Source organism: Pleurodeles waltl, chromosome 5 (assembly GCF_031143425.1).
Source record: "Pleurodeles waltl isolate 20211129_DDA chromosome 5, aPleWal1.hap1.20221129, whole genome shotgun sequence".
NCBI lineage: Eukaryota > Metazoa > Chordata > Amphibia > Caudata > Salamandridae > Pleurodeles > Pleurodeles waltl.
Window position 1 is genome coordinate 890,351,808 of NC_090444.1, and position 12,770 is coordinate 890,364,577.

The following is a 12,770-nucleotide window of genomic DNA, read 5'->3' on the forward strand; positions in this document are numbered from 1 at the left end:
GCGTGGGTAGGCCTAGCGCCGGCGACAGGAAACACCCCAAAGCGCAACGTGGACACATCCTAAATTTTGGAAAAAAACAGAGGTGTTTTTTGCGAAGTGCCTACCTGTAGATTTTGGCCTCTAGCTCAGCCTGCACCTAGGGAAACCTACCAAACCTGTGCATTTCTGAAAACTAGAGACCTAGGGGAATCCAAGGAGGGGTGACTTGCGGGGCTCTGACCAGGTTCTGTTACCCAGAATCCTTTGCAAACCTCAAAATTTGGCTAAAAAAACACATGTCCCTCACATTTCTGTGGCAGAAAGTTCTGGAATCTGAGAGGAGCTACAAATTTCCTTCCACCCAGCGTTCCCCCAAGTCTCCCGATAAAAATGATACCTCACTTGCGTGGGTAGGCCTAGCGCCGGCGACAGGAAACACCCCAAAGCACAACGTGGACACATCCTAAATTTTGGAAAAAAACAGAGGTGTTTTTTGCGAAGTGCCTACCTGTAGATTTTGGCCTCTAGCTCAGCCGGCACCTAGGGAAACCTACCAAACCTGTGCATTTCTGAAAACTAGAGACCTAGGGGAATCCAACGAGGGGTGACTTGCGGGGCTCGGACCAGGTTCTGTTACCCAGAATCCTTTGCAAACCTCAAAATTTGGCTAACAAAAACCCATGTCCCTCACATTTCTGTGGCAGAAAGTTCTGGAATCTGAGAGGAGCTACAAATTGTCTTCCACCCAGCGTTCCCCCAAGTCTCCCGATAAAAATGATACCTCACTTGCGTGGGTAGGCCTAGCGCCGGCGACAGGAAACACCCCAAAACGCAACGTGGACACATCCTAAATTTTGGAAAAAAACAGAGGTGTTTTTTGCGAAGTGCCTACCTGTAGATTTTGTCCTCTAGCTCAGCCTGCACCTAGGGAAACCTACCAAACCTGTGCATTTCTGAAAACTAGAGACCTAGGGGAATCCAAGGAGGGGTGACTTGCGGGGCTCTGACCAGGTTCTGTTACCCAGAATCCTTTGCAAACCTCAAAATTTGGCTAAAAAAACACATGTCCCTCACATTTCTGTGGCAGAAAGTTCTGGAATCTGAGAGGAGCTACAAATTTCCTTCCACCCAGCGTTCCCCCAAGTCTCCCGATAAAAATGATACCTCACTTGCGTGGGTAGGCCTAGCGCCGGCGACAGGAAACACCCCAAAGCGCAACGTGGACACATCCTAAATTTTGGAAAAAAACAGAGGTGTTTTTTGCGAAGTGCCTACCTGTAGATTTTGGCCTCTAGCTCAGCCGGCACCTAGGGAAACCTACCAAACCTGTGCATTTCTGAAAACTAGAGACCTAGGGGAATCCAACGAGGGGTGACTTGCGGGGCTCGGACCAGGTTCTGTTACCCAGAATCCTTTGCAAACCTCAAAATTTGGCTAACAAAAACCCATGTCCCTCACATTTCTGTGGCAGAAAGTTCTGGAATCTGAGAGGAGCTACAAATTGTCTTCCACCCAGCGTTCCCCCAAGTCTCCCGATAAAAATGATACCTCACTTGCGTGGGTAGGCCTAGCGCCGGCGACAGGAAACACCCCAAAACGCAACGTGGACACATCCTAAATTTTGGAAAAAAACAGAGGTGTTTTTTGCGAAGTGCCTACCTGTAGATTTTGGCCTCTAGCTCAGCCGGCACCTAGGGAAACCTACCAAACCTGTGCATTTCTGAAAACTAGAGACCTAGGGGAATCCAAGGAGGGGTGACTTGCGGGGCTCTGACCAGGTTCTGTTACCCAGAATCCTTTGCAAACCTCAAAATTTGGCTAAAAAAACACATGTCCCTCACATTTCTGTGGCAGAAAGTTCTGGAATCTGAGAGGAGCTACAAATTTCCTTCCACCCAGCGTTCCCCCAAGTCTCCCGATAAAAATGATACCTCACTTGCGTGGGTAGGCCTAGCGCCGGCGACAGGAAACACCCCAAAGCGCAACGTGGACACATCCTAAATTTTGGAAAAAAAACAGAGGTGTTTTTTGCGAAGTGCCTACCTGTAGATTTTGGCCTCTAGCTCAGCCGGCACCTAGGGAAACCTACCAAACCTGTGCATTTCTGAAAACTAGAGACCTAGGGGAATCCAAGGAGGGGTGACTTGCGGGGCTCGGACCAGGTTCTGTTACCCAGAATCCTTTGCAAACCTCAAAATTTGGCTAAAAAAAACACATGTCCCTCACATTTCTGTGGCAGAAAGTTCTGGAATCTGAGAGGAGCTACAAATTTCCTTCTACCCAGCGTTCCCCCAAGTCTCCCGATAAAAATGATACCTCACTTGTGTGGGTAGGACTAGCGCCCACGAAAGGAAAGGGCCCAAAACACAACGTGGACACATCACATTTTTTTATAAAAAGCAGTGCCTACCTGTGGATTTTGGCCTGTAGCTCAGCCGACACCTGAGGAAACTTAGCAAACCAGTGCATTTTTGAAAACTAGAAACCCAGGGGAATCCAAGATGGGGTGACTTGCGGGGCTCTGACCAGGTTATGTTACCCAGAATCCTTTGCAAACATCAAAATTTGGCCCAAAAAACACTTTTTCCTCTCATTTCGGTGACAGAAAGTTGTGGAATCTGAGAGGAGCCACAAATTTCCTTCCACCCAGCGTTCCCCTAAGTCTCTCGATAAAAATGGTACCTCACTTCTGTGGGTAGGCCTAGCGCCCACAAAAGGAAATGGCCCAAAACACAACGTGGACACAACATATTTTTTCACAGAAAACAGAGGTGTTTTTTTGCAAGGTGCCTACCTGTGGTGTTTGGCCTGTAGCTCAGCCGGCCCCAGGGGGGGGGGGCAGAAATGGCCTAAAATAAATTTGCCCCCCCCAACCCCCACCCTCCCCGGGAGCGACCCTTGCCTACGGGGTCGCTCCCCCTGTGTGACATTGGCACCAAAAAACAAATCCACGGTGCCTAGTGGTTTCTGCCCCCTTGGGGGCAGATTGACCTAAAATTGGCCAATCTGCCCCCAGGGGGGCAGAAATGGTCTAAATACAATTTGCCCTCCCCCCCCCAGGGGAGCGACCCTTGCCTGATGGGTCGCTCCCCATCTCTAAAAAAAGAAACAACAAAAAAAAAAAAACACACAAAAAAAATTACCCTGGCGCCTAGAGGGTTCTGTCCCCCGGGGGGGGGCAGAAATGGCCTAAAATAAATTTGCCCCCCCAACCCCCACCCCCCCCCCCGGAGCGACCCTTGCCTACAGGGTCGCTCCCCCTGCGTGACATTGGCGCCAAAAAACAAATCCCCGGTGCCTAGTGATTTCTGCCCCCTTGGGGGCAGATTGACCTAAAATTGGCCAAGGGCAGAAATGGTCTAAATACAATTTGCCCCCCCCCCCCCCAGGGGAGCGACCCTTGCCTGATGGGTCGCTCCCCATCTCTAAAAAAAGAAACAACAAAAAAAAAACAACACACAAAAAAAATTACCCTGGCGCCTAGAGGGTTCTGTCCCCCGGGGGGGGGCAGAAATGGCCTAAAATAAATTTGCCCCCCCAACCCCCACCCCCCCCCCCGGAGCGACCCTTGCCTACGGGGTCGCTCCCCCTGCGTGACATTGGCGCCAAAAAACAAATCCCCGGTGCCTAGTGATTTCTGCCCCCTTGGGGGCAGATTGACCTAAAATTGGCCAAGGGCAGAAATGGTCTAAATACAATTTGCCCCCCCAGGGGAGCGACCCTTGCCTGATGGGTCGCTCCCCATCTCTAAAAAAAGAAACAACAAAAAAAAAAAAACCCCAAAAAAATTGCCCTGGCGCCTAGAGGGTTCTGCCCCCCCCCTGGGGGCAGTTCGGCCTAATATTAGGCCGATCTGTCCCCCGGGGGGGGCAGAAATGGCCTAAAATAAATTTCCCCCCCCCCCCATCCCCCTCCCCGGGAGCGACCCTTGCCTACGGGGTCGCTCCCCCTGCGTGACATTGGCGCCAAAAAACAAATCCCCGGTGCCTAGTGGTTTCTGCCCCCTTGGGGGCAGATTGACCTAAAATTGGCCAATCTGCCCCCAGGGGGGCAGAAATGGTCTAAATACAATTTGCCCCCCCCAGGGGAGCGACCCTTGCCTGATGGGTCGCTCTCCATCTCTAAAAAAAGAAACAACAACAAAAAAAAAACACAAAAAAAAAAATTGCCCTGGCGCCTAGAGGGTTCTGCCCCCCCCTGGGGGCAGTTCGGCCTAATAATAGGCCGATCTGTCCCCCGGGGGGGGCAGAAATGGCCTAAAATAAATTTGCCCCCCCAAACCCCCCCCCCCCCCCCCCGGGAGCGACCCTTGCCTACGGGGTCGCTCCCCCTGCGTGACATTGGCGCCAAAAAACAAATCCCCGGTGCCTAGTGGTTTCTGCCCCCTTGGGGGCAGATTGACCTAAAATTGGCCAATCTGCCCCCAGAGGGGCAGAAATGGTCTAAATACAATTTGCCCCCCAGGGGAGCGACCCTTGCCTGATGGGTCGCTCCCCATCTCTAAAAAAAGAAACAACAAAAAAAAAAAAAAAAAAAAAAAAAAATTGCCCTGGCGCCTAGAGGTTTCTTCCCCCCCTGGGGGCAGATCGGCCTAATAATAGGCCGATCTGCCCCCAGGGGGGGCAGAAATGGCCTAAAATAAATTGCCCTCCCCCCCAGGGAGCGACCCTTGCCTAAGGGGTCGCTCCCTTTGCGTGAAATTCACGCAAAGAAAAAACTCCCTGGTGTCTAGTGGTTTCTACCCCCCTTGGGGGCAGATTGGCCTCATCAAAATAGGCCAATCTGCCCCCAAGGGGGGTAGAAATGGCCAAAATATAATTTTCCCCCAAGGGGAGCGACCCTTGCCTAAGGGGTCGCTCCCCACCAAAAAAAAAAAATATAACACAAAAAACAAAAAACAAAAAAAAAGGTCCCTGGTGCATAGAGGTTTCTGCCCCCCCTGGGGGCAGATCGGCCTAATAGTAGGCCGATCTGCCCCCGGGGGGGCAGAAAAGGCCTTCCCGAAAATATGCCCCCCCTGGGAGCGACCCTTGCCCAAGGGGTCGCTCCCTTTTGTCAATAACAATAAAAAAAAAAAAAATACCTGGTGTCTAGTGGTTTCTACCCCCCTTGGGGGCAGATTGGCCTCATCAAAATAGGCCAATCTGCCCCCAAGGGGGGCGGAAATGGCCAAAATATAATTTTCCCCCAAGGGGAGCGACCCTTGCCTAAGGGGTCGCTCCCCACCAAAAAAAAAAAATATATAACACAAAAAACAAAAAAAAAGGTCCCTGGTGCCTAGAGGTTTCTGCCCCCCCCCTGGGGGCAGATCGGCCTAATAGTAGGCCGATCTGCCCCCGGGGGGGGCAGAAAAGGCCTTCCCGAAAATATGCCCCCCCTGGGAGCGACCCTTGCCCAAGGGGTCGCTCCCTTTTGTCAATAACAATAAAAAAAATAAAAATCCCTGGTGTCTAGTGGTTTCTACCCCCCCTTGGGGGCAGATTGGCCTCATCAAAATAGGCCAATCTGCCCCCAAGGGGGGCAGAAATGGCCAAAATATAATTTTCCCCCAAGGGGAGCGACCCCCACAAAAAAAAAAAAAAATGAAACAAAAAAAAAATGGTCTCTGGTGCCTAGAGGTTTCTGCCCCCCCTGGGGGCAGAAAAGGCCTTCTCAAAAAAATGCCCCCCCTGGGAGCGACCCTTGCCCAAGGGGTCGCTCCCTTTTGTCACTTTCATTAAAAAAAAAAAAAAATCCCTGGTGTCTAGTGGGGTTTCAAAAGCCGGATTGCAAGCAATCCGGCTTTTGAAACCCTCGGAGGGACTTCAAAGGGAAGGAAATACTTTTCCTTTCCTTTGAAGCCCCTCCGGGCCTCCCAGTGATTGAAAAAGAAATGCTTTTGCATTTCTTTTTCAATTGCGCTGGAAGCAGAGCTTCCAGCGCGACTAGGGAGGCCCCTGTGACACATCAGCGCGCGCGCTGACGTCACGAGGGGGGGTGTGGGGGGTCGGGGGTGTAAGGGGAAGGTCTTCCCCTTCCATCCCCGACTTGGGGGGGGGGAGGGGGGTGCACGGGGGGCGCGCTAGCGCGCCCCCAAGTTCCCCTGTGCCTAGGACGAGATGATCTCGTCCAAGGCACAGGGGAACTGTAGCCTTGGACGAGATCATCTCGTCCAAGGCACAGAAGGGGTTAAACTAATTTCTAACAAGCAAAATATTCAATATTTTCCTGGTATAGTTATTTCTTTATGAAATTAAATGTATTACTCATATAGGACAAAGAGAATCATCAATTAGACAAAATGTCCCTAACACAGAAAAAAAACACAGAAAAAATATATTTATATTACATCAAACTCAAATATTTACACACAATCACATGAAAGTAATCATCAGTGAATTCTGAGAATTGTCCCAATTCAATCTCCTCCTTCTGCGGTAGTGGTACACAATAAACATAGAAGTGTTATCCACTTTTTAGCAATGGCTGTGGTAAACTGAATACACGAGTGCTAGATCCAGATCAGTTGTTTCCTGAGGTTTCTCGCACTCCTCAATTTATTTCTTGTAAGTTTGTTAATATTTTTTACCCAACCCTGCCAAAATCCACATGGTGTCAACGCGTTTCGGCCCATTTAATTTTAGGCCTCATCAGGACTACGATGGGACAACAACACCTAAACAAATTGAAAAAGACACAATAAATACTCTAAAAACATACCCAACTCTTATATTAAAACCAACAATTAAATCACCCTGTGCTCACTCTGTGATCACTTTGTGATAAGGATGTCAAACAACCTCTATTCCAATGTCTTTAACCATGCTCAAAGATTAGTGTTGCCCAACCAGTATTTTGTGGCTGGTGAATCTTAGTGAAAGTCAAAACCACACTCCAATATTTACCAATAATCTGATCTACAAAAATATAACTTCAGTAGAAAATCCACTCCACTCAAATTAATAGCAATATTAAATATACCTAGGAGCAGTTCATAAACGATCTTTCCTCCTAAAAACCTGTACACAAAGAAGAAACCTAATTAAATTGTCACCCGTATGTCTACAAGCTTAATAAATCTCTTGCGACGCCTGAAGCCCTCAGCTTACCTTCTTAAGCTGGCTGAAGCCTTTTCCTGCAACTATAGATTTATTTAAACGTGCTCACTACACTTCTCGTGTGAGCTAAATCACAAAGTCAAGCCGTGCTCCTGCCGTATTGGATAAAAAGCAGTTTTTCTTTCGTGCCTCAATTCCAAACTTTTCCCCGGTTCCGAAGCTTCAGCATGTAAACCCGCGAGGCGTCGGCTCGGCCGATTAAAGCACGGAGTAGGTGGGGCAACATTAGATTTCTATGGCGCCCATCTTAGAGTGGATAAAAACCCACACTTACTAACAGCAAGGTTTACCAAACAAATGAGTGGCTGCTATTTTTCTCATTTTCAAGATTCAAAAGAGGGAGTGTTTTCTCTACTATAGTTGGTCAAGGGCCAAACTCTATTGCTGATTTGTCTGATCTTAACCATCCATCTCAAACTGACTACATATTGTCAGCAGTATTTGCCAATACGTGCAGATTTACACTTTAAGGCTAACCCAACCTCAGGATGTTTGGGTACCCGCTTGGAACCAAGCTACTTAAACTCTCTATTCGTATAACTGTCAAATTCTTTTCAGAAGTTGTTAATACCCCTGGCTTTATGATGTATATAGACCCATATTTTGGAAAAACCTTTAGAAATTTGTCTATCCACATATGATCGATATTATAGGCAAAGACAAACAAGCATCGGCATAATATTAAATCAATGTCCACATTTCATCTATATCATTTAACCCCTGCCGGGTTGTTTGATATTTCTCTATCAGTCGTACTTCCAACCTGAGCAATTTTTGAGTTGTAGGCTGTCCATCCATCTTGGTTTGAACTACGGCCAACACAGTCCAATGGATGTCATCTGCTGTGTGTTTCATTTCCATATAGTGTTCCACCAGTGATGCTCCTTTCGTTGAACATTTGATTCTTGATCTGTGTTGCAGTATCCGTGTATTCACCAACTGCGAAGTTTGACCGATGTACAGCTTTTCATATGGGCATGTGACACAATAAATAACATTCTTGGTGTTACAATTTGAAAAATACTTTTGAGAATGCACTTTTCCATTTATTATCACTTCTTTTGAGTCACATGAGAACCTACATGCCAAACACTTCGTACATCTGTAATGTCCCTGTGTCGATGGTAACTGAAGCATGGTCCTAAGTCCTCTCTCTTGTATTTGAGTGTTATCTGCTCTCACCCATTGGTCTCGTAGGCTGCGGACTCTTTTAAATGGAAACAAGTGTTTAGTTATTCCTAAATCTGTCACTAACTTCCAATTCCTCTCTATAATGGATCCTATCTTATTGGCTTTCGGACTGAATGTGATCACACATGTAAGAGGGGTTTCTTTAGATTTTTTCTTCGGGCTAGTAATGTCTCTCTTGGGGTCTACCAAGCTCTTTTTGCTGCTGCTTTCACCAATTGTTTGGGGTACCCCCCTATTGATCAATTTTTCTGTTAACTCTGTAGCGTTGTTAAAAAAAAAAATCATCTTTTTCGCTACAATTACGTCTAACACGAAGAAATTGGCCAAATGGTAATTTTTCTCTTAGTGTCCTTGGATGTCCACTTGAAAAATGTAGAAGTGTATTACGGTCTGTGGGTTTCTTATACAAACTTACTTCGAGCTGCCTATTTTTTGCTTGAATCCACAAATCTAAGAAATTGATTCTTTTGTTGTCTTTATTCAAATGAATTGGCCAGAGCCTGAAAGGATCTCTGGAGGCCAGCCATGGCACCGCAAATGCCTTCCAGGAATGCATTGCTCTGTTGCACTTGAGCTGCCAGTCCCTGGATGGCATTCTCGATGGTTGAGTGACCCCACAGAGATAGACCTCAGGAGGTCAATAGCGTCCTCACTGAGGGCAGAAGGGCTGACTGGGGCAGGGACAGAGGTGCCTGCAACCAAGGAGACACCCACCCTCCTGGGCGAGCGGGTAGCTGCAGCTGGGCGGGGAGCAACTGGCAGTGCGGTGCTAGTAAGGGTGATAGCAGACAAAGAGGGTGCTGGGGTGGTCCCCGATGGGTCAGCCGCCAACAGGGAGTGTCCACTGGAGGAGCATTCTGAAGATGATATATTGGATCCGGTCTACCCCATGGCACTACCCTTGCCCTCCGTCCCACTGTGTCCCTCGTGTCAGTGGTCCCACCTTCCTGGGTCCCGTGGCCTGCTGCTTCCCCTCTTGTTTGTGTCCTTTCTCCTCCGCCAGATGATGCTGATGCACACAGTGAGAGAGAGGGAGGGAACGAGAGAGATAGGGGGCAAAATGGTTAACATACACCCGCTGACACAGCTAATCATGTACATCTGTCACTATACATATCATGGCTAGGCATTCTCATTTGCAAGGACACATTACCTACATCATGTAATGACATGGCACTACTTCCCACACCTGCCTGGCAACCCTCACACTTACAGCAATACCTAAGTAGGACAGCACTACTGGACTCATCCCCATGATGCCAACCTATGCCCTCTTAAGCTGGCACAGCATGCCCTGGATGCACTATCAATACCATGCCTGATTACACCTCTTCTCTCACTATACCCCTATCACCCATTGGATGTGCTGATTACACAACAATACACTGCAACCCCCTACAGTGACAACACCTGAATCCATGTCCACTGTCAAATGTCCATTACAGTGAGGACAACTCAGATTTAGCCAATACCAGTCAGACACCCAGACACTTCACCCCAGATGTGTCATGCAAAACCCAAACCACTCCCAATCTGCCACAACCTAATAGCCAAGCCAAGATGTAAGAGTCACAGGCCATCAGAAGTGCCCCTAACTATCCATGTCGACATAAAGTAGGCAGTCAGTCAGCCATGCAGCAGAGGACAAACTAGGGCTTTGTAAAACATGCAATATGCACACCATGGTGACACATCCAGGAACTCCCAGGGCACTTACCACCCCAACTACCAACCCATACTTTGGAAGGACACATCCCCACAAGTATAGCCCCCAGGAATCTTAGAACTGTGCAGTCAGACCTCATCAAATTTACATGTATCAGTGTCCCAGGTTGTCTACCTACACATTCTCTACAATCAGCACATCACCTATATATGCCTAGTCAGCTTTCAGACCAGTACTCCTGTCCCAAGAAAGGCAGTGCAGTGGTGGAACTGTAAACCAGCCCCACAATCTATCTATACCAGTTACAGTACATTACCTACATAGTTCCATGGATGGAATGAGAGTTGCACAGTCGCATATACAGTTTGGCCACACAGATGGGAGTGGACTGATACCTCAGAGCCACTGATGCAGATGCCTGGAGCTGGTCATGCACAATGCTTAGGGTACTACTGACACTTGCACCTGTCGTATGGCCAGGATGGAGTCACACATGTGCCCAGGTCATTTGTGCATCTTCACATTACAGACTTTGAGAGGTATGGAACAGGGAGCTGAAAATCCACTGACAGTAGAGCATGGAGACACAACTGCAAATGATACTCTGCAAGGGCGCCTATTGCCCATTTCCAAATGTTGGTGCACATGTAGCATTAACTGCAATGCCACGTTGGCAGCACTTAGACACCCAATCCCAATTATGGCCATCGAAGTCCAATACAGTCCGTACTCACCCCCTTGTGGCTGCTGTGCTGCCCTCAAACGCCCATTCACCTCAGGGTAGGTCACTGCCAAAATGCATGCCATTAGGGGGGTCATGGTCCTACGGGCACCCCTCCCTGGGTGGGAGGACATCCCCAGCAGGGCAGCTGTAGTCTTCTGGGCCCAGCGTCTCAGGTCCTCCCACTGTTTGCGACAATAGGTACTGCGCTGGATATGAACCCCCCGAGTCCACACTTGCTTGGCGATGGCAAGCCAAATCCCCTTCTTTTGATGGTCGTTGACCTGCATCATTGACACAGACAGAAGGAGAAAGTTATGTAGAGTGGCACCATGCCAACAGCAGTGGACTATGAACATCAGACCCACCAAATGCCCACACATACCCATCCTCACGGTTCACACGTCTATACTCCATGCCCCTGCATGCGTGTACTCCCTGACCGGCACACGTACGTCATTGAGACTTACACACACACACACCCACACCCTATCACACCTGACTTTTGTATTGGGCTCATCTGCTCCTCTGGTGCCCCATAAAGCTGTCCATACAGGGGTAGGACCTCATCCACCAACCTCTCTAGCACTTCCGAGGTGAAGGCGAGGGCCCTATCACCTGCAGGACGTGGCATGATGTCTTTCAGTACGCAGCAGCTCAGCTTGTGAAGATCTTGCTCGCTAGAGTGGCAGGAGTCAAGTGAGCTAGGCTGCAGAAAATGGCGGTTATGGCCGCCGAGTACAGGACCGTCACCACCGGCGGTGATCGCCATTGGCCCCAGTCTCCCATAGGCAGCAATGTTACCTAGTGAGACGTTGCACCGCCATGACGACATATGCCGGCGTAATTAGGTCACTACCACCTATCCAGTGTTACAGGTCAGGCGGCTGCTATTTTAGGCACATATCATGCCATTATGCAGTAAAGTAAGTGCCCCATACACCTCATACGGCAGACAGCTGGTAGGCCTAAGTGGTGCCATCATGTTTTGGCACATACTGTGAGATGCATGACACAGGGACCCTATGTGGCTGGGTGTCTGATGACCAATATGTCCAGATGCTCGTCTGCTGATTGGTGATTTCACCGTATAGGTATATGGCATGACTACGTACAGGCTCAATGCAGGATAGGTCAGTGTACTACATATGGAACTTGACACATGTGATGTATGTCAGACAGTATTGATCGGGGCAGCAATATGCATCAAGGGAGAAGTTCATGCAGCTTCAGCATGCCCAATATGGTATGTGCCAGCAGTGTGCTCCATGTGGACATTGTTAGGTGTGTGCAAGTTAGATGTGTTGTGCCAACATGTGTGGTGTGCATTTTACATTGTGCTATTTTCCCTCTCCATCCTAGATACCGTGTCCTGAGGAGAATGAGACATGCACCAGTTTATCGTCCACCAGTAGACCTTGCAACCCTGGAGGAGAGGAACATAATTAAGAACTTTTGTCTGAATCGTCAGACCATCATGGAACTATGTACCCAGTTGGAGCCAGATCTATTGCATGCCATACCTAATCCATATGCCATCCCTCCACAGTTCAAGGTCTGTCAGTGCTACACTTTCTTGCCACAGGCTCCTTTCAGATGACAGTGGGCTTGGCAGCAGGGATGTCACAGCCCATGTTCAGTCTTGTGTTGAAGGAGGATGTACTGTGTGCCTTTTTGAAACACTTGGGAAGCTACATCAGGTTCCCCCAACAAGGGGGTTTGGCCCATGTGAAGGCAGAGTTCTATGATGTGGGACACCCGCCTCATTTGCTAGGGGCCATAGATGATACCCATATACCCTTGGTCCCTCCCAGTGCCAATAAAAAGGTGTATAGGACAGGAAAAACTACCACTCCATCAATGTGCAGGTGGTGTGTGTGGCAGACCAATACATCTCTCAAGTGGCAGTCAAGTTTCCTGGATCTGTGCATGACTCCTACATGTAGACTTGTCTACAGAGGGAGAAGGTTTGGCTCATTTAGTTGTATGTCCCGGTTATGGCAACTGTCATCCCAATGTTCCTTGTGGCTGTACTCATCCTGTAACTGGTCCTACCTCTGTGCACACGTGACTCTGGCTATCCTAACCTTCCCTGGCTGTTGACACTAGTGAGGTA

General features: G+C 48.6%; 1 protein-coding gene across 5 annotated transcripts in view; it reads left to right on the forward strand.

The window, feature by feature from the left end:
• Positions 1-12,770, forward strand: part of LOC138296130 (PHD finger protein 7-like) — a 1,092,052-nt gene that overhangs the window by 536,176 nt on the left and 543,106 nt on the right. The gene's annotated exons all lie outside the window — the stretch shown is intronic.